The sequence below is a fragment of the Phyllobates terribilis genome, unplaced genomic scaffold (genome assembly GCF_046119375.1).
Source record: "Phyllobates terribilis strain yellow unplaced genomic scaffold, ASM4611937v1 Scaffold_1__5_contigs__length_1240528914, whole genome shotgun sequence".
In the NCBI taxonomy this organism is placed as follows: Eukaryota; Metazoa; Chordata; class Amphibia; order Anura; family Dendrobatidae; genus Phyllobates; species Phyllobates terribilis.
The window spans coordinates 37,089,343-37,116,676 of record NW_027362761.1 but is presented as its reverse complement, the minus strand read 5'-3'; the positions used below and the strand labels follow the sequence as shown (position 1 = coordinate 37,116,676).

The window sequence follows — 27,334 nt, the reverse complement described above, 5'->3', positions numbered from 1 at the left end:
TTGTATAACACTTTAAATATAGGCTTCATATTACAGATGGAAAAAGAGCAATTACAGGGAATCTGTCACAAGGTTTTTGTCATATACCGTATTTTTCGCACTATAAAACGCACAGGACTTTAAGACGCACCTAGGTTTTAGAGGAGGAAAATACAAAAAAATTGAAGCAAAAAATGTGGTCATGATGCATGGGGGGGGGGATCTGCTGCTGACACTGTTATAGGGGTAATGTCCCCCAATTCTGTACTAATATCCCCCATCCTGGTATACATGGTCCCCCGTTCCCATCCTGGTATATACAGTGCTGGCCAAAAGTATTGGCACCCCTGCAATTCTGTCAGATAATACTCAGTTTCTTCCTGAAAATGATTGCAATCACAAATTCTTTGATATTATCTTCATTTAATTTGCTTGCAGGGAAAAAACACAAAAGAGAATGAAGCAAAAATCAAATCATTGATCATTTCACACAAAACTCCAAAAAAGGGCCGGACAAAAGTATTGGCACCCTCAGCCTAATACTTGGTTGCACAACCTTTAGCCAAAATAATTGCGAACAACCGCTTCCGGTAACCATCAATGAGTTTCTTACAATGCTCTGCTGGAATTGTAGACCATTCTTCTTTGGCAAACTGCTCCAGGTCCCTGATATTTGAAGGGTGCCTTCTCCAAACTGCCATTTTGAGATCTCTCCACAGGTGTTCTATGGGATTCAGGTCTGGACTCATTGCTGGCCACCTTAGAAGTCTCCAGTGCTTTCTCTCAAACCATTTTATAGTGCTTTTGGAAGCGTGTTTTGGGTCATTGTCCTGCTGGAAGACCCATGACCTCTGAGGGAGACCCAGCTTTCTCACACTGGGCCCTACATTATGCTGCAAAGTTTGTTGGTAGTCTTCAGACTTCATAATGCCATGCACACGGTCAAGCAGTCCAGTGCCAGAGGCAGCAAAGAAACCCCAAAACATCAGGGAACCTCCGCCATGTTTGACTGTAGGGACCGTGTTCTTTTCTTTGAATGCCTCTTTTTTTTTTCCTGTACACTCTATGTTGGTGCTTTTTCCCAAAAAGCTCTACTTTTGTCTCATCTGACGAGAGAACATTCTTCCAAAACGTTTTAGGCTTTCTCAGGTAAGTTTTGGCAAACTCCAGCCTGGCTTTTTTATGTCTCGGGGTAAGAAGTGGGGTCTTCCTGGGTATCCTACCATACAGTCCCTTTTCATTCAGACGTCGACGGATAGTACGGGTTAACACTGTTGTACCCTCGGACTGCAGGGCAGCTTGAACTTGTTTGAATGTTAGTCGAGGTTCTTTATCCACCATCCGCACAATCTTGCGTTGAAATCTCTCGTCAATTTTTCTTTTCCGTCCACATCTAGGGAGGTTAGCCACAGTGCCATGGGCTTTAAACTTCTTGATGACACTGTGCACGGAAGACACAGGAACATTCAGGTCTTTGGAGATGGACTTGTAGCCTTGAGATTGCTCATGCTTCCTCACAATTTGGTTTCTCAAGTCCTCAGACAGTTATTTGGTCTTCTTTCTTTTCTCCATGCTCAATGTGGTACACACAAGGACACAGGACAGAGGTTGAGTCAACTTTAATCCATGTTAACTGGCTGCAAGTGTGATTTAGCTATTGCCAACACCTGTTAGGTGCCACAGGTAAGTGCTGTTAATTACACAAATTAGAGAAGCATCACATGATTTTTCAAAGGGTGCCAATACTTTTGTCCACCCCCTTTTTTAGGTTTGGTGTGGAATTATATCCAATTTGGCTTTAGGACAATTCTTTTTGTGTTTTTTTTCATTGAAGACAAATTAAATGAAGAGAATAATACCAAAGAATTTGTGATTGCAATCATTTTCAGGAAGAAACTGAGTATTATCTGACAGAATTGCAGGGGTGCCAATACTTTTGGCCAGCACTGTATGGCCCCCATCACGCTGCACACTTAAAAAAATAAACTATTCTACTCACCTTCCCTCTGCTTCCACGAAGTGCTGCTTACTGTTCTGATGCCAGCAGCTGACATAAGCGTGTAAGCAGAGCATGATGTCACTGCCATGCACCCTCACACGCCGAGGTCAGCAGCCGGAATATTCACTGCTTCCCACGTCTGGGACTATGGGAGTGGCGAGCAGTGAATATTCATTTTCTTTAATAGCGGGCACACATGATCACCCAGCGGCTGCAGGAGCCTTCGGCTGCGGCTAACAGTGTGCCCGCTGTTAAAGAGAATGATTATTCACTGCTCTCCACTCTTAGTCCCACCTACCTCTTGGAGTCGGCTTCAGTGCATAAAGGTTGGAGAAACTATGGGCGTAATGAGCAGTGAATATTTATTATCTTTAATAGCGGGCACGCGTGATTGCCCAGCCGCTGCTGGAGCCAGTGGCTGCGGCTAACAGTGTGCCTGCTATTAAAGAAAATGAATATTCACTGCTTCACACACCCATAGTCCCTCCCACCTCTCGGCGCCAGCTTCAGTGCAAAGAGGTGGGAGGGACTATGGGGTGGGGGGCAGTGAATATTCACTTTCCTTAACATCGGGCACACATGTTGGCTGCAGCCGCTGTCTCCTGCATTCTGTGACCCGCTTCTCCACTGCTGCCGCTAGCCCCCCCATCCACAGCCACAGCCGGACTACAAGATACTGTAAGACTATAAAATAAGGTACATCCAGACTATAAGACGCACCCCTCACTTTCCTTTAAAATTTTGGAGAACAAAAGTGCGTCTTATAGTCCTAAAAATACGGTAATTGAAAGCAGCATAATGTATGGGCAGAGATCCTGTTTAAAGCGATCTATTACTTACTTAGGGTGCTTGCTGTCATTTTGATAAAATCACTGTTTTATCAGCTCGATTATTCCATCTCTCTCTCATTACTCCTCCGCCTCTCTGTTCTGCAAATCCCTTCATTGGCTCCCACTTTCCAAACGGATACTAACATTGACCTACAAGGGTGATCATAATCTGTCTCCTCCATATATCTCTGAACTAATCTCACGCTATCTTCCCACATGTAATCTTTGGTCCTCCCAAAACCACCTCCTCTCGTCCACTCTCGTACGTTCCTCACCCAAACACCTCGAAGACTTCTCCCCTTTTCACATGTACAGCATCATGTAATCAGTGGTGCTCTAAAAATAAATAATAATACTCAACAAGAGATTATCCTTAGAGAACTAGTAAACCTGCTGCCATATAGTCATCCATATTTAAGGGCTCTGAATTACTGTGCCGTATCATTGATTGGCAGCTCTCTGCACAGTATACATAGAAAGTTGTCAATCAGTATTGTGATCGGGGTTATACAGAGCTTAACATTCAAAGAAATAATAGATCTGCAGCAGATAATACAGTGATTTTATCAAAACTGAAGCAACCAGCAAATTAAATGACTTATAGGGGAATCAGGGTCTCTGCCCCTACATCATGCTGCTCTCAGATGGGATAGCAAAAACCTTGAGACAGATTCCCGTTAAATACTGATAAATAATACACCTATGTTACATAGGATCTGTATGATCTGTTGACGCAGATTTGTTTAACCCCTTACTTACCGGGGACGTATTAGTACGCATATTTGCGATCCCTCCGTTCAGTGAGGGTTGCTGCGCTGAGCCCTCACTGAACGGAGCACGTCAGCTGATTCTTACAGCTGACATGTGCCCGCAACAGCTGCGGGTGGAATCGCGATCCACCCGCGGCTGTTAACATGTTAAATGCTGCTGTCAATCTCCGACAGCAGCATTTAACGCGCGCTTCCGGGTAGCGCGTCATAAGCCCCGTCCACCGGCGACCCCGTCACGTGATCGCGGGTCGCCGATGGGCGTGCATGACAACCCAGGGTCTGCAGCAGACGTCTGTGGTTGTCATGATCTTGTCGCTATGAGCGCCACCTAGTGGTCGGCGCTCATAGCACAGGACCATTTCTGCTGCATGCAGGGGACCTGCTCGTCCCCTGTATGTAGCAGAGGCGATCGGATAGTTGCTGCTTCTAGTCTCCTATGGAGACTATAGAAGCAAGCAAAAAGTAAAAAAAAAAAGTTTTTAAAAATATAAAAATAAATAAAAAAATATAAAAGTTTAAATCACCCCCCTTTCGCCCCATTCAAAATAAAATATATAAAAAAAAAACCCACATACACATATTTGGTATCGCCGCGTTCAGAATCGCCCGATCTATCAATATAAAAAAAGAATTAATCCGATCGGTAAACGGCGTAACGAGAAAAAAATTCTAAACGCCAGAATTACGTTTTTTGGTCGCCGCAAAATTGCAATAAAATGCAATAACGGGCGATCAAAACATCGGATCTACCCCAAATGTTATCAATAAAAACGTCAGCCCGGCGCGCAAAAAATAAGCCATCAACCAGCCCCAGATCACGAAAAAAGGAGACGCTACGGGTCTTAGAAAATGGCGCTATTTTTTTATTTTTTTTTTTACCAAATTTTGGAATTTTTTTTCACCACTTAAATATAAAAGAACCTATACATGTTTGGTGTCTATGAACTCGTAATGACCTGTAGAATAAGAAGGGCAGGTCAGTTTTAGCATTCAGTGAACGTGGTAAAAAAAATAAATAAAAAACAACTGTGGTATTGCACTTTTTTTGCAATTTTACCGCACTTGGAATTTTTTTCCCGTTTTCCCGTACAGGATATGGTAAAACTAGTAATGGCGTTGAAAAGTACAACTCGTCCCGCAAAAAATAAGCCCTCACATGGCCATATTGACCAAAAAATAAAAACGCTATGGCTCTGGGAACAAGGGGAGCAAAAACGAAAATGCAAAAACGAAAAATGCTCCGGGGCTTAAGGGGTTAATAAAGATTGATTCAATGTTGCTTCATTTTTCATTTTCTATTTTTGGGGGAAAGTTAAAAAAAATATTCCCAACATGTACATAGCTTTCCAAAGGATTATGAGATTCCACTATAAAGACGTATGGCTTAGAGCAGTCATTGGCATTTAGAGGAAGCCTGAGCAATCTCTTCACACTCTTGTAACATCAATATGGTAACATTTGTTGTTGGCACTAGAAAAATATGAAATGACTTTATATATACTTTAAACCATGTAAAATAGCAATTAAATTCTACTTACATCCTTGTCAACAGCTATGTAAAGTGCCAAACCTCCAGCTGACACCACCTGGCCCACAACTAGCTCCCATACTAATAGCTCACACAGCAAATATGTAGATAAGGTTATAGTTACGTATTACATACACAATTGCTACTTTGCATGATAATAAAACCTACAGCAACCTGAATCCAAGGTTCACACAACATTAGACTTGATTATATGGTAATTGTCAAATTTTCAATAACTGTGCTTATAATGAAGCAAGCCGACACTGGGAAGTTTACAGGCAGAAAATTATGGAAATGTAATATTGTGTCCAACTAAAAGAATGAAAAAAAAAGCTCAGCGATCTTTGTCTGTTGGGTTGTTGAAAATTCTGTTCAGCTGCTTCACGTTTATGTAATTTTTTAGGGGGAAAAAAAATAATATACTGGCTTCAACTGGGAATGTAATCTAGCTCACCAGAAATCAGAATGGCAAAAATGCTTATTTATAAAAGATGTGTGAGCAAAGGAGCATGGACATCTTATAACGAGACATATTTGCCATAGTGGAGAATAAATAAACATACATGTATACTTGACACTTTTTCTAAAGTTGGATATAGAAAGAAACTTTTATATGGTTTTAATGTGCACCCTTATCAACCCATCTTTGCAAGACAGGTTTTAAAGCACCAGTCCAGCATTTTTTTTTATTGCAGCGCTTGAGTGGTGCTTCTAATCTAAGGACCCTGCACCTAGTCTCATACTTACCCGCCACCATCTTCACCTTCTATTGCCGCTGCTCCGGTCGATCTCCAGCAGTTTGCGACCTGCCAGATCGCTCCAGTGTTTATGAGAGCTTTGTTCTGGCTCACATAGACTTGCACTGAGCACTTATGACATATGACATAACTTCTGACTTCCGACCGGTCAGAAACTGCAGTCCCAAGATGGCGCCAAGGGACCGGAGCGGAGTCGAAAAAAGGTGAAAATAGCGGCGAGTGAGTATAAGACTAGGGTCATAGACCATAGAATAGTAGCACCAGTCCAGCGCTGAAAAAAACATTGGAGTAGTGCTTTTAATTGGAGATAAGCTTGGTCCTATTTAGATCTAAGTTTTCAGCTCCTGGTTCGACACATGGAGAAGTGAGTCAGTAGAGTTAAGGTTCATTCAGTAAGGTCACATTGTCACTGGTGGATGGTTTATGCAATTTTGTTCAAAACTGAAAATTTCGATAGGCTGGAAACGTCCCAGATGCTAATACCCTTTTTACTTTTATTACAACACTTTAGATTGGCTTAATTCAATGATGTGGCCTCCAGATCAGAAGAGGTTGTGCACTTCTGGATTAAACTGAACTTGCCAGCTATTTCATGCTTCCTAGAATACTGATAGTCTGACTCAAATTCTCAAGCAAAATATTACGTTAGAGAAAACATTACTTTAACCCCTTTACAACCCAAGGTGGTTTACACGTTAATGACCAGGCCAATTTTTACAATTCTGACCACTGTCATTTTATGAGGTAATTACTCTGGAACGCTTCAACGGATCCCCCTGATTCTGTTTTTTCGTGACATATTGTACTTCATGATTATGGTAAAATTTCTTCGATATCACTTGCGTTTATCTGTGAAAAAAAGGAAATTTGGCGAAAATTTTGCAATTTTCAAAATTTGAATTTTTATGCCCATAAATCAGAGAGATACAGTACAGACCAAAAGTTTGGACACACCTTCTCATTTAAAGATTTTTCTGTATTTTCATGACTATGAAAATTGTACATTCACACTGAAGGCATCAAAACTATGAATTAACACATGTGGAATTATATACTTAACAAAAAAGTGTGAAACAACTGAAAATATGTCTTATTTTCTAGGTTCTTCAAAGTAGCCACCTTTTGCTTTGATGACTGCTTTGCACACTCTTGGCATTCTCTTGATGAGCTTCAAGAGGTAGTCACCGGAAATGATCTTCCAACAATCTTGAAGGAGTTCCCAGAGATGCTTAGCACTTGTTGGCCCTTTTGCCTTCACTCTGCGGTCCAGCTCACCCCAAACCATCTCGATTGGGTTCAGGTCTGGTGACTGTGGAGGCCAGGTCATCTGGCGTAGCACCCCATCACTCTCCTTCTTGGTCAAATAGCCAAAAACACAGCCTGGAGGTGTGTTTGGGGTCATTGTCCTGTTGAAAAATAAATGATGGTCCAACTAAACGCAAACCGGATGGAATAGCATGCCGCTGCAAGATGCTGTGGTAGCCATGCTGGTTCAGTATGCCTTCAATTTTGAATAAATCCCCAACAGTGTCACCAGCAAAGCACCCCCACACCTCCTCCTCCATGCTTCACGGTGGGAACTAGGCATGTAGAGTCCATCCGTTCACGTTTTCTGCGTCGCACAAAGACACGGTGGTTGGAACCAAAGATCTCAAATTTGGACTCATCAGACCAAAGCACGGATTTCCACTGGTCTAATGTCCATTCCTTGTGTTCTTTAGCCCAAACAAGTCTCTTCTGCTTGTTGCCTGTCCTTACCAGTGGTTTTCTAGCAGCTATTTTACCATGAAGGCCTGCCGCCCAAAGTCTCCTCTTAACAGTTGTTGAAGAGATGTGTCTGCTGCTAGAACTCTGTGTGGCATTGACCTGGTCTCTAATCTGAGCTGCTGTTAACCTGCGATTTCTGAGGCTGGTGACTCGGATAAACTTATCCTCAGAAGCAGAGGTGACTCGTGGTCTTCCTTTCTTGGTTGGTCCTCATGTGAGCCAGTTTCTTTGTAGCGCTTGATGGTTTTTGCAACTGCACTTGGGGACACTTTCAAAGTTTTCCCAATTTTTCGGACTGACTGACCTTCATTTCTTAAAGTAATGATGGCCACTCGTTTTTCTTTACCTAGCTGCTTTTTTCTTGCCATAATACAAATTCTAACAGTCTATTCAGTAGGACTATCAGCTGTGTATCCACCAGATTTCTGCACAACACCACTGATGGTCCCAACCCGATTTATAAGGCAAGAAATCCCACTTATTAAACCTGACAGGGCACACCTGTGAAGTGAAAACCATTTCCGGTGACTACCTCTTGAAGCACATCAAGAGAATGCCAAGAGTGTGCAAAGCAGTCATCAAAGCAAAAGGTGGCTACTTTGAAGAACCTAGAATATAAGACATATTTTCAGTTGTTTCACACTTTTTTGTTAAGTATATAATTCCACATGTGTTAATTCATAGTTTTGATGCCTTCAGTGTGAATGTACAATTTTCATAGTCATGAAAATACAGGAAAATCTTTAAATGAGAAGGTGTTTCCAAATTTTTGGTCTGTACTGTATTTCACACAAAATAGTTAATAAATAACATTTCTCACATGTCTACTTAACATCAGCACAATTTTAGTACCAAAATTTTTTTTTATTAGGGAGCTATAAGGGTTAAAATTTGACCAGCAATTTCTAATTTTTCCAACAAAATTTACAAAACCATTTTTTTAGGGACCACATCACATTTGAAGTCACTTTGAGGGGACTTTATGACAGAAAATACCCAAAAGTGAAACCATTCTAAAAACTGCACCCCTCAAGGTGCTCAAAACCACATTCAAGAACTTTATTAACCCTTCAGGTGCTTCACAGGAATTTTTGGAATGTGGAAGAAAAAAATTAACATTTAACTTTTTTCACAAAAATGTTACTTTAGACCCATTTTTTTTTATTTTCGCAGGGGTAACAGGAAAAAATGGACCACAAAATTTGTTGTGCAATTTCCACTGGGCAAAAACCACTGTTTGGGTGCACGGCAGGGTTCGGAAGGGAAGGAGCGCCATTTGACTTTTTGATTGTAAAATTAGCTTGAATAATTAGCGGACGACATGTTGCATTTGGGGAGCCCCTGATGGGCCTAAACAGTGGAAACCCCCCACAAGTGACACCATTTTGGAAACTAGACCCCTCAGGGAACTTATCTAGATGTGTTGTGAGCACCTTGAACCCCCAGGTGCTTCACAGAAGATTATAACATTGAGCCGTAAAAATAACCTTTTCACATTTTTCCCACAAAAATGTTTTTCAGCCCCCACTTTTGCATTTTCATAAGGGTAGCAGGAGAAATTGCACCATGCAGATTGTTGTGCAGTTTCTCCTGAGTAAGCAGATACCCCATATGTGGGGGAAAACCACTGCTTGGGCACACGGCAGGGTTCGGAAGGGAAGGAGTGCCATTTGACTTTTTGATTGTAAAATTTGCTTGAATAATTAGCGGACGCCAAGTTGCGTTTAGAAAGCCCCTGATGTGCCTAAACAGTGGAAACCACCCACAAGTGACACCATTTTGGAAACTAGACCCCTCAGGGAACTTATCTAGATGTGTGGTGAGCACCCTGAACCCCCAAGTCCTTTACAGAAGTTTATAACATGGAGCCGTGAAAATAAAAAAATCTAACTTTTTCCACAAAAATGATGTTTTAGCCCCAATTTTTTTATTTTCACAAGGGTAAGAGGAGAAAATGGACCCCAAAAACTTTTGTGCAATTTCTCCTGAGTACGCCGATACCCCATATGTGGGGAAAATACAGTGTTTGGGCGCACGGCAGAGTTCAGAAGGGAAGGAGCACTGTGTGACTTTTTGAACGCAAAATTGTCTGGAATCGAGAGCGGACGCCATGTTGCGTTTGGAGAGCCCCTGATGTGCCTAAATAGTGGAAACCCCCCACAAGTGACCTCATTTTGGAAACTACACCTATCAAGGATTTTATCAAGGGGTATAGTGAACATTTTGAACCCAGAGGTACGACACAGAATTTGATAACATTAGGTCATCATATTGAATAAGTTGTCATGAACACTTGCGCTCAAGACTAGCTACTTGAGTTTGCATCGGGTACTCAGGTATGCACCATGTATCGCGGGTGCTCGAGTGACATGCTCGAGTCCCTGCCCGCATCTTTCACAGTTATTAGACACCCCAAAAAAAAAAAACATGCGGGGATCGCTCGTGCATGGCAGGCAATCCCCGCAAGGTTTTTTTGGCCGCGAAGCATATGGGGCGGAGACTCGAGCACCCGCGATACTCAATGCATACCCGAGCACTCGATGCAAACTCAAGTAGCGAGCACTTGCGCTCAACACTAGTTGCCATATCGTCATCTTTTTTTTTTTACTTTTGAAAAAAATCCCAACCCTAACCCTAACACCAACCCTAACCCTAGCACAACCCTAGCCCAACCCTAACCTTAGCCCAACCCTAACCCCAACCCTAACCCTAGCACAACCCTAACCCCAACCCTAACCCTAGCACAACCCTAACCCTAACCCGAGAGTTTATTTTTTACGCCGTTCCTCCTGCGGTATAAGTGATTAGACAACTTTATTCTTCGGGTCGGTGCGACCACAGAGATACCAGAATCATATTGAGTTTTTATGATTGACAGCTGTCACACTAAAAGACGCATTTTTTTGTAAAATCTAGTTTTTGTATCTCCATATTTTGAGACCTATAATTTTTCCATATTTTGGCCGACAGTCATGTGACGGCTTGTTTTTTGCGGGATGAGTTGACTATTTTATTGGTGCCATTTTCAGGCATGTGACATTTTTTGATTGCTTTCTATTCCTATTTGTTGGGAGGCAGAATAAACAAAAACCAACAATTCAGGAATTTATTTTTATTTTTTTTTCTTATGTTCTGTGTGGTAAAATTGATAAGGTAGCTTTATTCTTCAGGTCAGTACATTTACAGCGGTACCACATTTATATTGTTTTTCTATGTTTTGGCGCTTTTACATAATAAAAGCAATTTTATAGAAAAAAATATTTTTTTGCATCGCTTTATTCTGAGAGCTATAACTATTTTATTTTTCATCTGATGGAGCTGTATGGCAGCTTGTTTTTTTGCGGGACGAGATGACGTTTTCAGCGGTACCATTTTTATTTATATTCGTCTTTTTGATCGCGTGTTATTCCATTGATTGTTTGGCGGTATGATGATAAAGCATTGTTTTTTGCTTCGTTTTTTTTAAATTTTTTACCATGTTCACTGAAGGGGTTAACTAGTGGGACAGTTTTATAGGTCAGGTCGTTCCGGACGCGGCGATACCAAATATGTGTACTTTTATTGGTTGTTTTTTTTTTTTTTTTTCATAATAATATTTATTGATGGGTACATTATATTTTTATTTTTGGTGGATTATTTTTTTTATTTATTTTTTTTTCATATTTTTACAAAAACATTTTTTTTTTTTTCACTTTCTGATACTTTTTTTACTTTTTTACTTTGTCCCACTATGGGACTTTCACTTTTTTTATTCTGATCGCCTGCATAGCACAGGAATGGAGCACCATCCCTGTGCTATGCCGGCTGTCAGCGCTGCACATGGAGAAGACCGTTTGGTCATGCACTGCGCATGACCAAAATATCTTCCTGCTGTCTGGTGACCCGGATGTTGTCATGACGACATCGGGTCGTCATGGCAACATCCGGGAAGCCGCGGCAGACAGCGTTGGTGGCCGGAAGAGGAGGTGAGTATTGCGATCACCTCCCCTTGCCACCGCAATGCTGCAATCGACTTCGATCGCAGCATTGCGGGGGTTAGTGTGCCGGGAGCGGTGACTCCTACTGCTTTTCCCTGTCTGCTTGGGCTGATTGACAGGTGACTCCTACTGCTTTTCCCTTTCTGCTTGGGCTGCTTTTCCCTGTCTGCTTGGGCTGATTGACAGGTGACTCCTACTGCTTTTCCCTGTCTGCTTTGGCTGATTGACAGGTGACTCCTACTGCTTTTCCCTGTCTACTTGGGCTTATTGACAGGTGACTCCTACTGCTTTTCCCTTTCTGCTTGGGCTGCTTTTCCCTGTCTGCTTGGGCTGATTGACAGGTGACTCCTACTGCTTTTCCCTGTCTGCTTTGGCTGATTGACAGGTGACTCCTACTGCTTTTCCCTGTCTGCTTGGGCTGATTGACAGGTGACTCCTACTTCTTTTCCCTGTCTGCTTGGGATGATTGACAGGTGACTCCTATTGCTTTTCCCTGTCTGCTTGGGCTGATTGACAGGTGACTCCTACTGCTTTTCCCTGTCTACTTGGGCTTATTGACAGGTGACTCCTACTGCTTTTCCCTGTCTACTTGGGCTTATTGACAGGTGACTCCTACTGCTTTTCCCTGTCTGCTTGGGCTGATTGACAGATGACTCCTACTGCTTTTCCCTGTCTGCTTGGGCTGATTGACAGGTGACTCCTACTGCTTTTCCCTGTCTGCTTGGGCTGATTGACAGGTGTCTTCTTACATGCATAGTTGACCTGTTAACCAGCAGACACTTCTTCCCATGACTGCCATGTTTTTTAAGCATCATTTTTTTGCGGCTGCAGCAAAAAAAATAGCCTTTTTGTAAAGCGGTAGTCTTTCTGAAACATCTGGCAGTGTCCTTTTAAGTGATATCATTAAATCTATAGACTACTGGTCTATGAGAACTTTTGGCTAATCTATTTACTAAGTGAAACTGTTTGATCTGCAGACAGCTACTAAGGCCTTATTATCCCCTAAGTACTGTATATTTTACCACAATTATCAGAATTGCCTTCAATCATATGTCTATTGGTCAGACTGATCAATTTAATACCATAGGTATTATGACAGTTGTTGTATAAACTCATTTGGGGGTCAAATAAATATTATTTCACTACATGCCATACATATGCCATTAATTTATATGGAGCAATATAAAGTGATGATATTGTTATAAGTTTCATTTTTTGTGTATATTTCTAGGTAAATACTGACCCCCAGAAAGAACAATAAGAAGCATTACCATGTCTTCATCGAATGAAAAGACCAAAGACGTCATCATTTCCGCTTGCACCATGATGGCTGCCACAATCTTTCTTCTGCCATTTCTGTATCACGACTGAACTGGAAACATTATTGATTTGTGTAGGAAGAGAATGTACAATGCTTATCAAAATAAATCTCACCATGCCGAGTAGAGAAGTGAATGGCAAGTGCAGTCTGACAGACAACAAAGGACAACTAGAAGTACAGTGCGTGTGAATGGGAGATTCTTTCAACAATCTCTTCATCTTCCAAAAGGTAAAACTACATTTTTACAGTTTATAACAAAGAGAAAAATGGAGCCTTCAATAGCTTAGAACAATTATTCAAATTTTCTTGCGTATAAAGATTAAAATCAGTAACAAAAAACACCCATATAACATTTATGCACAACAATGTGATCAACACAGACCTCAGGCTGTGAGTAGCCAGTGGCGCCAATTACAATGTGGTATAATGAATAGTAACTATGCCACAAAGGCATTCCTATACATAGTACATACTGATAGTATCTAATGAGTCCATAAGTTAAACCCTGAGCCAAAGGAAAGGTATAGTACCTAGTGCATCTTGGTAGTTATCAATAGGCTCAAGGGAGAATACATATTAAATAATTGGACTCATGAACATACCCAGCAGTTGGAGATGGGCGCCAATGGGACCGTCAGCCTGGTGAGAAGATTCCCCACGTCCCCTACGCACGTTTCGCTTGTATAAATGACCGCTTCATCATGGGGGAATCAAATACATTTTTACAGTGTGTATATGAATGACACATTTTATAATGCATAATTCTGTGTATGCTGAAAGTCCAAAATTGTTGTTGTAACAATATACTATACTTTTGAAATATTCTTAAGGTTGTCTTAGGCATTAGATTTTTAACTTAGAAACCAATATTGAAATAACCTACAAGCAAATATTTAAAGGGAGTCTGTCAGGACAAAATGACTGTTCAAAGCAAGCATAGAATTTTATAGGGAGTATTACGCTAATAAAAATCATACCTTCAGTGTCCTAACCCATTACTTTGTTTGCCAGAAATCAATCATTTTTTATTCAACATGCCCATGAGGTGCCCGGTCTATCTTGGCATGGTCAAGGAGTTCAGGGCACCTTCCCAGCTACTGGTTTTCCATCTATGTTCACCCTATTGTGGCTCCTGTAAAGATAGAGCTGTCAATCAAAGAAGAAGAAGGAGAATAAGAAATAGATGGAAAATAAGTAGGTGGGAAGATGAATAAAATGTTTTTATTTACTGGAACTCTTATGAAGTATCTATACAGTAGATGGGGTTTGAACAAGGGTCTTCTCACCTAATCAAATTTACAAGCATTTAATCTATCTGATAAATATGGAAAAACCTCTTTAAGCTGGCTTACATTAAACATTTGATAGCAGGGCTAAGAGTTTTGATGAGACATAATGTCTATGGGGACTGACTGTCAATAGTTGAATAAGTTGTATTTTAACTCTTGTAATAGATCTACAATCAAAGGCAATGAAAAACATAGAAACAGTGCTGGCCAGAACAGGAACAAATCTTACATAGCAATTTTCCAGTAATTATGTTACTAGTTATGTAATTACTATTACCGTACTGAATGTACTACTATAGGTGTAACATTTTGTCTAATTTAACTGTAACCCACAATGTTATGTAAATCCAAAATAACAAAGTAATTGGTGACCAGATATCCCTTATTAAATATAGAACCTATAAATGTGACTCATGGACAATATAAAAAGACATTTATTGAAAAATTCCATAAAAACACGTAGGAAACCATGATACAAAAGAGGAAAAAAGTAAACAGAAAATGGGCATCTGAGGGTAGGTAGAAGCATGAATCAATATATAGAACCATGTAACAAAGCACAATGACCAAGCCAGCCTAAGATAAAGACACATATGAGAACCATCATTTAAATAAAGTGCAATGTGCGGCCAAGATATCCCAAGTGGGTAAATACATAACTACTAGAAAGGGTCAATGAGTGAATGAATAAGAAGGCTAATGCAAAGGTCAGAGGTACTGAAAAGAGAACATGAAAGTATCAAATGAACTACCTGAAAATCCCTCAGAGTCCACACAGGTCCGACGCGTGTTTCGCCGTAGGCTTTTACCATTAGCCTTCTTATTCATTCACTCATTGACCCTTTCTAGTAGTTATGTATTTACCCACTTGGGATATCTTTGCTGCACATTGCACTTTATTTAAATGATGGTTCCCATGTGTTCCCATATGTGTCTTTATCTTAGGCTGGCTTGGTCATTGTGCTTTGTTACATGGTTCTGTATATTGATTCATGCTTCTACCTACCCTCAGATGCCCATTTTCTGTTTACTTTTTTCCTCTTTTGTATCATTGTTTCCTACGTGTTTTTATGGAATGTTTCAATAAATGTCTTTTTATATTGACCATGAGACACATTTATAGGTTCCACAATGTTATGTGTATCGAGGAAATCATCCAGCCCTTTTTTGAAAGCTGTTAGTGTCTGCCATCACTACCTCTTGTGGTAGGGCATTCCACAGTCTGACTGCTCTGACTGTAAAGAACCCTTTCCTGTTTAGGTGCAGGAATCGTATTTGATACAATAGAAAAACGGAACTTAATATTTGGTACAGAAACCTTTGTTTACATTTACATAGGTCAGACGTTTTCTGTAGTTCTTGACCAAGTTTGCACACACTGCAGCAGGGAATTTGGCCCACTCCTCCGTACAGATCTTCTCCAGATCTTTCAGGTTTCGGGGCTGTCGCTGGGCAACATTGAGTTTCAGGTCCCTCCAAAGATTTTCTATTGGGTTCAGGTCTGGAGAATGGCTAGACCTCCGCTTCTTACGGAGCCACTCCTTAGTTGCCCTGGCTGTGTGTTTCGGGTCATTGTCATGCTGGAAGACCCAGCAATGACCCATCGTCAATGCTCTTACTGAGGGAATCTCGCAATACATGACCCCATCCATCCTCAAGTCAATACGGTGCAGTCATCCTGTCCCCTTTGCATAAAAGCACACCCAAAGTATGATGTTTTCACGGTTGGGACGATGTTCTTGGGGTTGTACTCATCCTTCTTCTTCCTCCAAACATGGTGAGTGGAGTTGATACCAAAAAGTTCTATTTTTGTCTCATTTCACCACATGACCATCTCCCATGCCTCCTCTGAATCATCCAGATGGTCATTGGCAAGCTTCATATGGGCCTGGACATGTGCTGGCGTGATTAGATGGACCTTGTGTGCCCTGCAGGATTTTAATCCGTGATGGTGTAGTGAGTTACTAACGGTAATGTTTGAGGCTGCGGACCCAGCTCTCTTCAAGTCATTGATCAGGTCCTCCCGTGTAGTTCTGGGCTCATTGCTGACCTTTCTCAGAATCATATTTACCTCACGAGGCGAGATCTTGCATGGTATCCCATACCAAGGAAGATAGACAGTCATCTTATGTTTCTTCCATTTACTAATAATTGTGCCAACAGTTGTTGCCTTCTCACCAAGCTGCTTGTCTATTGTCCTGTATGCCATCCCAATCTTGTACAGGTCTGCAATGTCCCTGGTGTCTTAGACTGCTCTTTGGTCTTGGCCATGGTGGAGAGGTTGGAGTGTGATTGATTGAGTGTGTGGACAGGTGTCTTTTATACAGGTAGCGAGAACAGGTGCAATTAATACAGGTAATGAGTGCAGAGAATTAGGGCTTCTTAAAGAAAAACCTACAGGTCTGTGAGAGCCAGAATTCTTACAGGTTGGTAGGTGATCAAATACTTATTTTATGCAAAAAAATGCAATTTAATTATTTAGAAATCATACAATGTGATTCTCTGGTTTTTATTTTCGGCAGTGTATCAAATACTTATTTTCGCCACTGTACATGCAACATTTTTCCACACTTGCCTAAAATGTTGGTATTGTACTTTTTGTGCATCTCACAAAATTAGAATATCAAGCACAATGATACTGTTGTTTTAAAACCAGGTATTGGTACTTTTGGCAGTGTGGACAGGTGCCAAGTCCTGCTGGAGAATGAAATTTCCATCTCCAAAAAGCTTGTTGTCGACAGAGGGAAGCATGAAGTGCTCTAAAATCTCCTGGTAGACGGCTGCGCTGACTTTGGTCTTGAAAAAACACAGTGGACCTACACCAGCAGATGACATGGTTCCCCAAACCATCACTGATTGTGGAAACTTCACACTAGACCTCAAGCAGCTTGGATTGTGTGCCTCTCCACTCTTCCTCCAGACTCTGGGACCTTGATTTCCAAATGAAAATTGGAACTCTGGGATCTTGTGGAGTGTGTGTCAATGATTGCCTTCTGGACATCTGTCAAATCAGCAGTCTTCCCCATGATTGTGGAGCCTACTGAAACAGACTAAGGGACCTTTTTAAACGCTTAAGAAGCCTTTGCAGTTGTTTTTTGTTAATTATTCTAATTTACTGAGATAATGACTTTTGTGTTTTTATTGGCTGTAAGCCATAATCATCAACATTAACAGAATTAAACAGTTGAAATAGATCACTCTGTTTGTAATGACCCTATATAATATGAGTTTCACTTTTTGTATTGAAGAACTGAAATAAATTAACTTTTTGATGATATTCTAATTTTGTGAGAAGCACCTGTATATATAATTTTACAATGCAAACGTCTTAGGCAAGTGTGGAACAATGCTGTATAGTAGGAGTACTTTAAAAAAAGGAAGTAAGAAAGTGATTCGTTTTTTATCAATGAACAAAGTGCAAAGTAGATGAACAATTGAGAAATCTAAAACGAATAAATATTTGGTGTAAACACGCATTGGTTTCAAAACAGCATCAATTATTATAGGTACATTTGCACACAACTTTTCAAGAAATTCAGCAGGAAGGTTGTTCTAAACATTTTGGAGAACTAATCTCAGATTTTCTCTGTATGTAGGCTTCTGCAAATTCTTCTGTCTCTTCATGTAATCCCAAACAGACTCAATGATGTTGAGATCAGAGCTCTGTTGGAGCCATATCACATCCGGGACTCCTTTTTCTTTACACTGAAGATAGTTCTCAATAACAGTGGCTGTTTCCAAATGTTTGGGGTCATTATCCTGCTAAAGAATAAATTTGGTGCCAATCAGATGCTTCCCTGATGGTATTGCATGATGGATAAGTATCGGCCCGTATTTCTCAGCATTAAGGACCACATTATTCCTGCCCAAATACCCAACTCCATTTCCTGAAATGTAGCCTGAAACGTGCAAAGAACCTCCACCATGCTTCACTGTTGCCTGCAGACACTTATTATTTTATTGCTCTCCAGCCCTTTGATGAACAAACTACAATTTTTGACTGTAACAGAAGACAGTCTTTGAATGATCAGTCCAGACCACCTGCTGCCATTTTTCTGCACCCCATTTTCTATATTTTCATGACAATTCGAGTCGCTTGGCCTTGTTTCCATGTCAAATATATCCCTTTTGGGCCCCAATTCTTCCACAAAGACCATTTCTGTCCAGACTTCGAACAGTGGATGAGTGTAGCTGGTTCCAATTGGTTGTTGCCTGTTCTGAGTTAATGGAACTGCTGGGCATATGCTGATTTTGATGCAAAGTAAGCATGATGTATCTTTCATGTGTTGCACTGTTTCTTTGGCTGACCACTGCATCAACGTCCTCAATGTTGTTCATTTCTTGGTTTGTCTTCAAAAAAGCTTGAACAGCACATCCTGAAACCCCTGTCAGTTTTGAAATCTTTGCGTGGGAGAGACGTTGCTGGTGCACTATAACTACCTTTTGTTTTTGTCTTGTTTCTGTGCTCGGTCTTTCCATGGTGTATGACCTGAAATGGTCTTCCACAATCTCACATAACAGCTGTTTGTTTTTAAGGTCAATGACTGTGCTCCAATATACATACAGTACAGACCAAAAGTTTGGACACACCTTCTCATTTAAAGATTTTTCTGTATTTTCATGGCTTTGAAAATTGTACATTCACACTGAAGGCATCAAAACTATGAATTAACACATGTGGAATTATATACTTAACAAAAAAAGTGTGAAACAACTGAAAATATGTCTTATATTCTAGGTTCTTCAAAGTAGCCACCTTTTGCTTTGATGACTGCTTTGCACACTCTTGGCATTCTCTTGATGAGCTTCAAGAGGTAGTCACCGGAAATGGTTTTCACTTCACAGGTGTGCCCTGTCAGGTTTAATAAGTGGGATTTCTTGCCTTATAAATGGGGTTGGGACCATCAGTTGTGTTGTGCAGAAGTCTGGTGGATACACAGCTGATAGTCCTACTGAATAGACGGTTAGAATTTGTATTATGGCAAGAAAAAAGCAGCTAAGTAAAGAAAAACAAGTGGCCATCATTACTTTAAGAAATGAAGGTCGGTTAGTCCGAAAAATTGGGAAAACTTTGAAGATGTCCCCAAGTGCAGTTGCAAAAACCATCAAGCGCTACAAAGAAACTGGCTCACATGAGGACCGCCCCAGGAAAGGAAGACCAAGAGTCACCTCTGCTTCTGAGGATAAGCTTATCCGAGTCACCAACCTCAGAAATCGCAGGTTAACAGCAGCTCAGATTAGAGACCAGGTCAATGCCACACAGAGTTCTAGCAGCAGAAACATCTCTACAACAACTGTTAAGAGGAGACTTTGTGCAACAGGCCTTTATGGTAAAATAGCTGCTAGGAAACCACTGCTAAGGACAGGCAACAAGCAGAAGAGACTTGTTTGGGCTAAAGAACACAAGGAATGGAAATTAGACCAGTGGAAATCTGTGCTTTGGTCTGATGAGTCCAAATTTGAGATCTCTGGTTCCAACCACCGTGTCTTTGTGCAACGCACAAAAGGTGAACGGATGGATTCTACATGCCTGGTTCAGACCGTGAAGCATGGAGGAGGAGATGTGATTGTGTGGGGGTGCTTTGCTGGTGACACTGTTGGGGATTTATTCAAAATTGAAGGCATACTGAACCAGCATGGCTACCACAGCATCTTGCAGCAGCATGCTATTCCATCCGGTTTGCGTTTAGTTGGACCATCATTTATTTGTCAACAGGACAATGACCCCAAACACACCTCCAGGCTGTGTAAGGGCTATTTGACCAAGAAGAAGAGTGATGGGGTGCTACGCCAGATGACCTGGCCTCCACAGTCACCAGACCTGAACCCAATCGAGATGGTTTGGGGTGAGCTGGACCACAGAGTGAAGACAAAAGGGCCAACAAGTGCTAAGCATCTCTGGGAACTCCTTCAAGATTGTTGGAAGACCATTTCCAGTGACTACCTCTTGAAGCTCATCAAGAGAATGCCAAGAGTATGCAAAGCAGTCATCAAAGCAAAAGGTGGCTACTTTGAAGAACCTAGAATATAAGACATATTTTCAGTTGTTTCACACTTTTTTGTTAAGTATATAATTCCACATGTGTTAATTCATAGTTTTGATGCCTTCAGTGTGAATGTACAATTTTCATAGTCATGAAAATACAGAAAAATCTTTGAATGAGAAGGTGTGTCCAAACTTTTGGTCTGTACCATATGTGCAAATTGCCACTTCCGAGAGGAAGAGGACTAGAACTCTAGTGCCACCTATTGGAAGTAGCAATCCTAAAAGTCAATATTGACCCTTTAACGAGCTTTGCCATATGAGGTAGGATAAAAGCCAAACCAGAATCTCAATATGCAGACATGGTGTTTCGGGTTATTGCCCCTCGTCAGTGTAAAGTATGAGATCTGATATGGTTAGGCAAGAGGCTTAAGACTGGGATATAAGGGGTAATATTTCTCCTTGTGGAGAGTGACAAGCCCGAAACACCATGTCTATAAATTGAGGTTCAGGTTTGGCTTTTCAATATCGGGGAGTAAATATACAGTGCCTTGAAAAAGTATTCCTACCCTGTGACCTTTTCTACATTTTTTCACGTTAAACCCACAAACTTAAATGTGTTTTTATGTGGCTTTTATGTGATATGCCAACACTAAGTACCAAGTATTTGTGAAGTGTAAAGGAAATGATACAGGATTTTCTAATTTTTTTTAAAGTATAAATCTAAAAATTTTGCATTTGTATTCAGCCCCCCTGAGTCAATACTTTGTAGGACCATCTTTCTCTGCAATTACTTTTGCAAGTCTTTGGGGGTATTTATTTAATTTAGGTCTGGACTTTGACTAGGCCATTCAAACACCTGAATATGCTTTGATCTAAACCATTCCATTGTAGCTCTGGCAGTATGTTTAGGGTCGCTGTCCTGCTGGCTGGGGAAACTACGCTCCAGCATCAAGTCTTTTGCAGCCTCCAACAGGTTTTCCTCCAGGATTGTCCTATATTTTGCTACATCTATCTTCCCATTAACCCTGACTAGCTTCCCTGTCCATGCTGAAGAAAAGCATTTCCACAGCATGATGCTGCCACCACCATGCTTGACTGTGGGAATGGTGTTTTCAGCGGGATGTGCAGTGTTAGTTTTTCACCAGACATAGTGTTTTGCATTTAGTTCAACTTTGGTCTCATCTGACCAGAGCGCCTTCTCCCACATGCTATCTGTGTCCCCTACATGGCTTTTTGCAAACTGCAAACTGGACTTCTGAGAATAAATTACACACAGGTGGACTCAAACTAATTATGTGACTTTTGGAGGCATTGGTAACTAAGGATTTTATTTAGGGGTATCAGACTACAGTAGGTTGAATACAAATGCACGTCACAATTTTCAGATTTATATTTTTAAAATAATTAGAAAACCATGTATCATTTCCTTTACACTTCACACATACTTGCTACTTTTTGTTGGTATGGTACTTAAAATCCTAATAAAAACATTTGAGTTTGTGGGTGTATAGCGCAATAAGGCTTTATATAAATATAGCTTCCTCCTCATGATAAAATTTCTGTATGTTATTAGAAAATGGTAGTCTTCATGGTTTAACTTCTGTACAAAAAAAAAAATCTAGACATAATAATATAAATAATAGTAATTGAAATGATTGAAATGACATGAGAAGGAAATGCTGTTACTAATTAAGTATGTTTGATGACCATAGCCAGTGTTTTTAAACAGCTCATTCTTTATCCATAGACTGGCCATTTCTACAATTTATAATATTGAAAAAAACACATTTTGCATATTTACTACAGAGTTTAGATTTATGTTTTTACAATGTGCAAGTTTGGGTACTATGTATGATTTTTCTTTTGTTCATTCTAGAGATTATTTTACCCCTCCCTAGAATCTGCTAGGAGGAAGAATTTAACTCATTCCTTAATAAAGGAAAACAAAATCCTGGTGAACATCTTTGGTCCTTTCTACATAACCCAGTAAATTTCTAGCATGATATAAAGTGGCGTCTCCCCCACCTCCTCCCCTGGGGTAGAAGCAAAAGATTTATACTCTATAGAACCAAAGACCCTTCAATGCCCCCAGCCCCCGACTGACCTAGAAACTATCCAACCCTGAATAATACAGAGTAAAGGCTGCATAAAACATGAATACCCTGCCATTGTGTGTTTATATGTCACATTTAATGCATTGTATCACCAAATATTTAGGAAGGAGAAATATGGGTAAACTATACTGTGGAATGACTTTTTTTCTTATAGTGGATAAAAAAATGAATAAACTATTCTCCTTAAACACATTTTGCATTTTAACAGAGTTGAGGATATGTAGTCCTTTAATTTACCCAATGTATTTTCTTGTAAGAGTCTTTTCACGCTGACCTTTTTGCACTACCTGCAGGATGGACTGGTGAGCAGAGCTGGCCTAAGGTGAATGGCCATCACTGCCCTCAGATACATCAGATTTCATCAGGCACATGCTCACTCATCAAGACAGGCACAGCCACATGTTGTACACCCACTCATCACAATGGCAGGTCCAAACAAAAATGCACTCGCTCACCCAGTCAGGTTTATACTCATTGCGAAAGCCAGGGTAACATGATGGCATCTGCAATCATGTGCTCACTCATTAATGCACCCATTAAGGGCTCATTCAGACGTCCGTTTTTCATGTATGTATCTGTGTTTTTTTCATGGATAGAACTTGTACCTATTATAGTCTATGGGACTGTTCACATGAACAGTCTGATGAAAATCAGGTAAAAAACTTTGATAAAACTTGCACTGATTTTTGCATACTAAACAAATCACTGATGTGTGAATGAGCGCTTATAGATGACCCCCTGTCACTCAGTAACAAGCATGCCATGTTCTTAATGACACAGGCACATGCTTATTACATGGAGTTACTCACATCCACAAGGAACGTCCGTTCCGGCACCTGACTATCCCATGGACATCCATTCATGTGAATGCTCTCATGAACGGACGTCCACACATATTGTACGTCTGTGTTCAATACCGAGATCTCTATTTAATTGCTAAATATACAGATCGGTAAATACAACGGTATCCACCACCAACTGATAAAAGGCGCTTTCACCACTAGCATGGATGTTTTTTCTTGGGATATATTCACACTTGGCAGATTTGTTGCAGAATTTTCTGTCACGTTTCATGCACAAATCCACATTGCAGTGACAACCGCATACACATGAACGGAATGGATTTTCAATCGGAAATATTTCTGAAACAAAATATCTTGCATATCACTCCTAGGACAATAGACTTATGGACTTTCAACATGAAGCATTGGAGTACTGGTACAGCTTGTAGAATATGCTCTTTGGAAAAGACCCCTATAACAAGCAAAATTACAAAATTACCTTTTAAATAATAAAATTGAACTTTTATTTGTTCATTAAAAACCATCTAAATTCTTATGTCCCAATCACTTTTGGACACCCAGAGAAATGCTAATACTATATTCAAAAAGCTCCCAAAGAATTATGAAATCTGCACAGTCTTAGAGTACATTCACACACGACTGTAATTTCGGTCCGAGTGTTGTGAAAAAACTGACCTGACATGGACAGCATTCGGACCAATGTTATTCAATTAAGCTGTTCAGATGACCGTTTTATTCACACAGGCCGAATGTCCACACGAATAAAAATTGAAGCGTACACTAGTCTTTCAGTTTTCAGATGAGTAACAAAAAAAGGACAAAATTGGATCCCATACAGATCAGCAGAATAAAATATGAGTTTTACAGATCCATTTCAATTAACATAATAAAGTTTACAAGATCAAATGCAGTTTTCTAACTGCTGATGTATAAAAACGGATGTTATACAGAGGAAATACAGAAGAAAACGCGCATGAAGAATCGTAACTTTTTTCTGGATGCAAATCGGTCCATTTTTTTAAGCGCAAATACAATACCAAAAAATCCATGCTTAGATATCTGTAGTCTTGTTGCCAGCGGGCATTAGTAGAAACCGGTCTATTAGGAGGATAAGGACGTGCCATATGAAGTTGCAGGCCATCAACCAGAATAATTGTATAGAAGATAAGAAAAACGCACATCTCAATTCCTTGCATATAAAAATGTCAATACTTTATTCCATTTCAGTTAAAAAACAGGTATCAATGATACAAAAACTGACGCATTTTTGGCGTGCAGATGCCATTAGTCATAGTGAATACTACAACAAACTGGGACCTATTTAAGACAGACAACATCCTATCCACTGCGTGTAAATGGTAATGATAGCAACTTAGCCTGACTATTATTCAGATGTGCTCAGTGAATTCTGTCCCTTGTGCGGCTCCTGATAAAGCCCTTAATAGTGCCCTAATAATGGAAGTCCTTAAATTTAATCTCGCAGTAAGATTAACCCTCCTAAGCTGCCTATATGGGCATGTAGAGCAAAGAAAGCTGAATAAAATGATGCCTTGAAATATGCGAATTGATGTTTTATTCCAGAGTGATCCACTTTTTTTTATATATATGTAAATGAACTTTTAAGATCTATGGGCCGGGCACTGATCTGCATGAGAATCTGCCTCCAGAGCTTATTTTAAATGAAATGGGGCATTAACAGTGTGAGACATATGGATAAGTAGAGTAGGCTATCCATCATTACATGTCTCACACTGGTATCTCCCCCTTTCATGTAAAATAAGCTCTGGAGACAGATTCGCAGAGAGATCTGTGTCTGACCCCATAGATCTTAACAGCTCATTTATATACTAAGAAAAATGTAGATTTCTCTGGAATAAGACACCAAATCACAGATATTAAGTTATCATAATAGTCAACTTTCTATGCCCTGCATGCCCATATAGACTCCTTAGGAGGATTGATCCTACTGAAAGATCATCAAATGTGTGTCTTGCCCTATTGTACCCCAAACCTGCTCTTATCCTCCCAATGCCTTTCTTCCTTTGGTTAGTCAGAATCCTGAGTGGAAATGGCTATTTGGGACTAGGTATTAGTAAGGGTAAGAATGTGTACCAAATACACCCCTTTTTATTAGAAGTTTTTTTCAGGAGCAGCACAAGAGACCAGAATAAAGAGACGATTCACTCGGCACATCTGAATCACTGTAAGACTGTGCCGATTTGTTGATTCATTTGGAGAATTTTTGTATGCTACTGCTATTTGTTTAGTATCCAAAAGTGATAGGGACACATGAATCTAGGAGGGTTTCATGAACAAATAAAATTTATCTATGCACTTCCAGTTGATTCTCATAGGAATGGAATAGTAATCATTGGCGATTGGAAGACCAACTTCTGGCCAGTTACTTCTAGTTAAATTCTTTTAATAAGACATATCTAAACACTCCTCCTATGCCCAAATGCAAAAACATAAACCCAGAATAAAAATAACAACAAAATGTGATGACTAACAATTAAATATTGTTGGGGTGGAATTTATAAAGACTGGTGTTTTATACGCTAGTCTTACTTTATTTGTGTGCTGGAGTAAGATGTACCTAATTTATCTGGTCTAATCTGGTATAAATAATACATTTCTTGGTGCAAGGCGTGTCCTTCCCTCGAAGGTCCATCCAGTTTTAGAAATGTTTCAAGAATGGTGGAATTTAAAAAAAAAAAAAAAGTTGTCAATTTGCAACTATGATTCAACCACTATTTTGGTGCACATACCTTAATAAAATATCCCTATGTGTATGTCACTAATGATAATACTGATTCAATAAGTGGTAAATGGATGGACTGGAAATGACAAGTTCATGTTCTTGGTTGTTCCATATTCTGGACTGCCCATAAAACTTTAAATGTCTGGCAGTCCACTCTTATTCCTGCACTGATGTTCTAAAATGTCAATGCAGTCTATTCAGCTTTCACAAGATCGTGAAACTATGGGGGAGGGGAGCAGGCTGTCACACTCAGCCAGACATCCCAGAGAAAAGGTAAGTGTGGATTATTACCATTCATTCCTTCTCCATCTCTGTACACGCAGCTCTGAAACAGCTCTGTGTATAAAAATCACATACTTACTGTGCTTCCATCTCCGAACCCAGTGATGACTGTAGGAACAGAGCAGGAGCTGCTGGGTCTTAGGAAACCCAGCTCAAGTTACAAGAGAAATCCACACAAAAAAAATACTGTGTAAAAATGCCCCTCCCAAAAGTTGTTTAAGTTCTTATGGGGGCACAGTGTATAAAATAAATGTGAAAAAAAAAATAGAAGTAATAAAATAGAAAAAAAAATTAAACTAAATTAAAAATAACCCTGCCAGTCAAAATTTCAGTTTGTAGCCCTGCCCCTGTTTATAAAAATATATCCAATAAACAAAAATAATTTCTATGGAAAGGAGAACGCAATTTAGAATGTTTTAGCGGTCCTTTTGTGGTCATAAATAAAAACAGAGTGAAAAATAGATACATATTTTCAATTTTTCTTTACATTTTCCCTTAATATCAGCAAGAATATGGAATATAAAAATAGCATAAAATTAAGCTCTATGTGTCGTGAAAAAAAAAGAGGCAAAATGTATGTAAATATCCGAACGAGGTTAAATTATAGAGCCGTTAAAAGCACATGAACAATAAAACCTGAAAATTTAAAATATCTCTGGTCAGGAAGGGGGATAAGTGATCTGGTCATGAACTGGTTAAACATCTACTGGGAATAAAAATACATTGTACAGCAATGCACATGAATGATACAGTAGGAAGAATAATAGGAATATGGAGTTAGGGTTTGGTCACGAAGTGCTTTTGTGCCGCTTTTTTTTCACATGAAAAACACAAAAAGAGTGTTTTCAGGAAAATTGCTGCATACATCATGTGCGATTTTTAGGTGCTTAATTATATATATCAAAAATTCCATCAAAGACGCTGAAAGAATTGACATACTGTGATTTAAAAAAAAAAATAGAATGTAGCTCAAAAAATGCAAGAAAAAAAAACACCGTGTGAATGAGATTTTAGAAATCTCCTAGATTTTCAAACTATTGTAAAATGTATTTTTGACGCATAAAAAATGAATGAAAAAAAACACAACAAAACTGCTAGGAGAATATGCAGCACAATTTGAAGTAGTCAATGATTATTTTTTTCGTTTTTTTTTTATTATGTAATATTATT

General features: G+C 39.8%; 1 long non-coding RNA gene across 2 annotated transcripts in view; it reads left to right on the top strand.

Moving 5' to 3' along the window:
• Positions 1–27,334, top strand: part of LOC141183947 (uncharacterized) — a 145,787-nt gene that overhangs the window by 69,669 nt on the left and 48,784 nt on the right. For both annotated transcript variants that reach the window (XR_012258852.1, XR_012258801.1), the window contains exon 4: positions 12,840–13,157. This is a non-coding gene — a long non-coding RNA (uncharacterized lncRNA). The remainder of the gene's footprint in view (positions 1–12,839; positions 13,158–27,334) is intronic.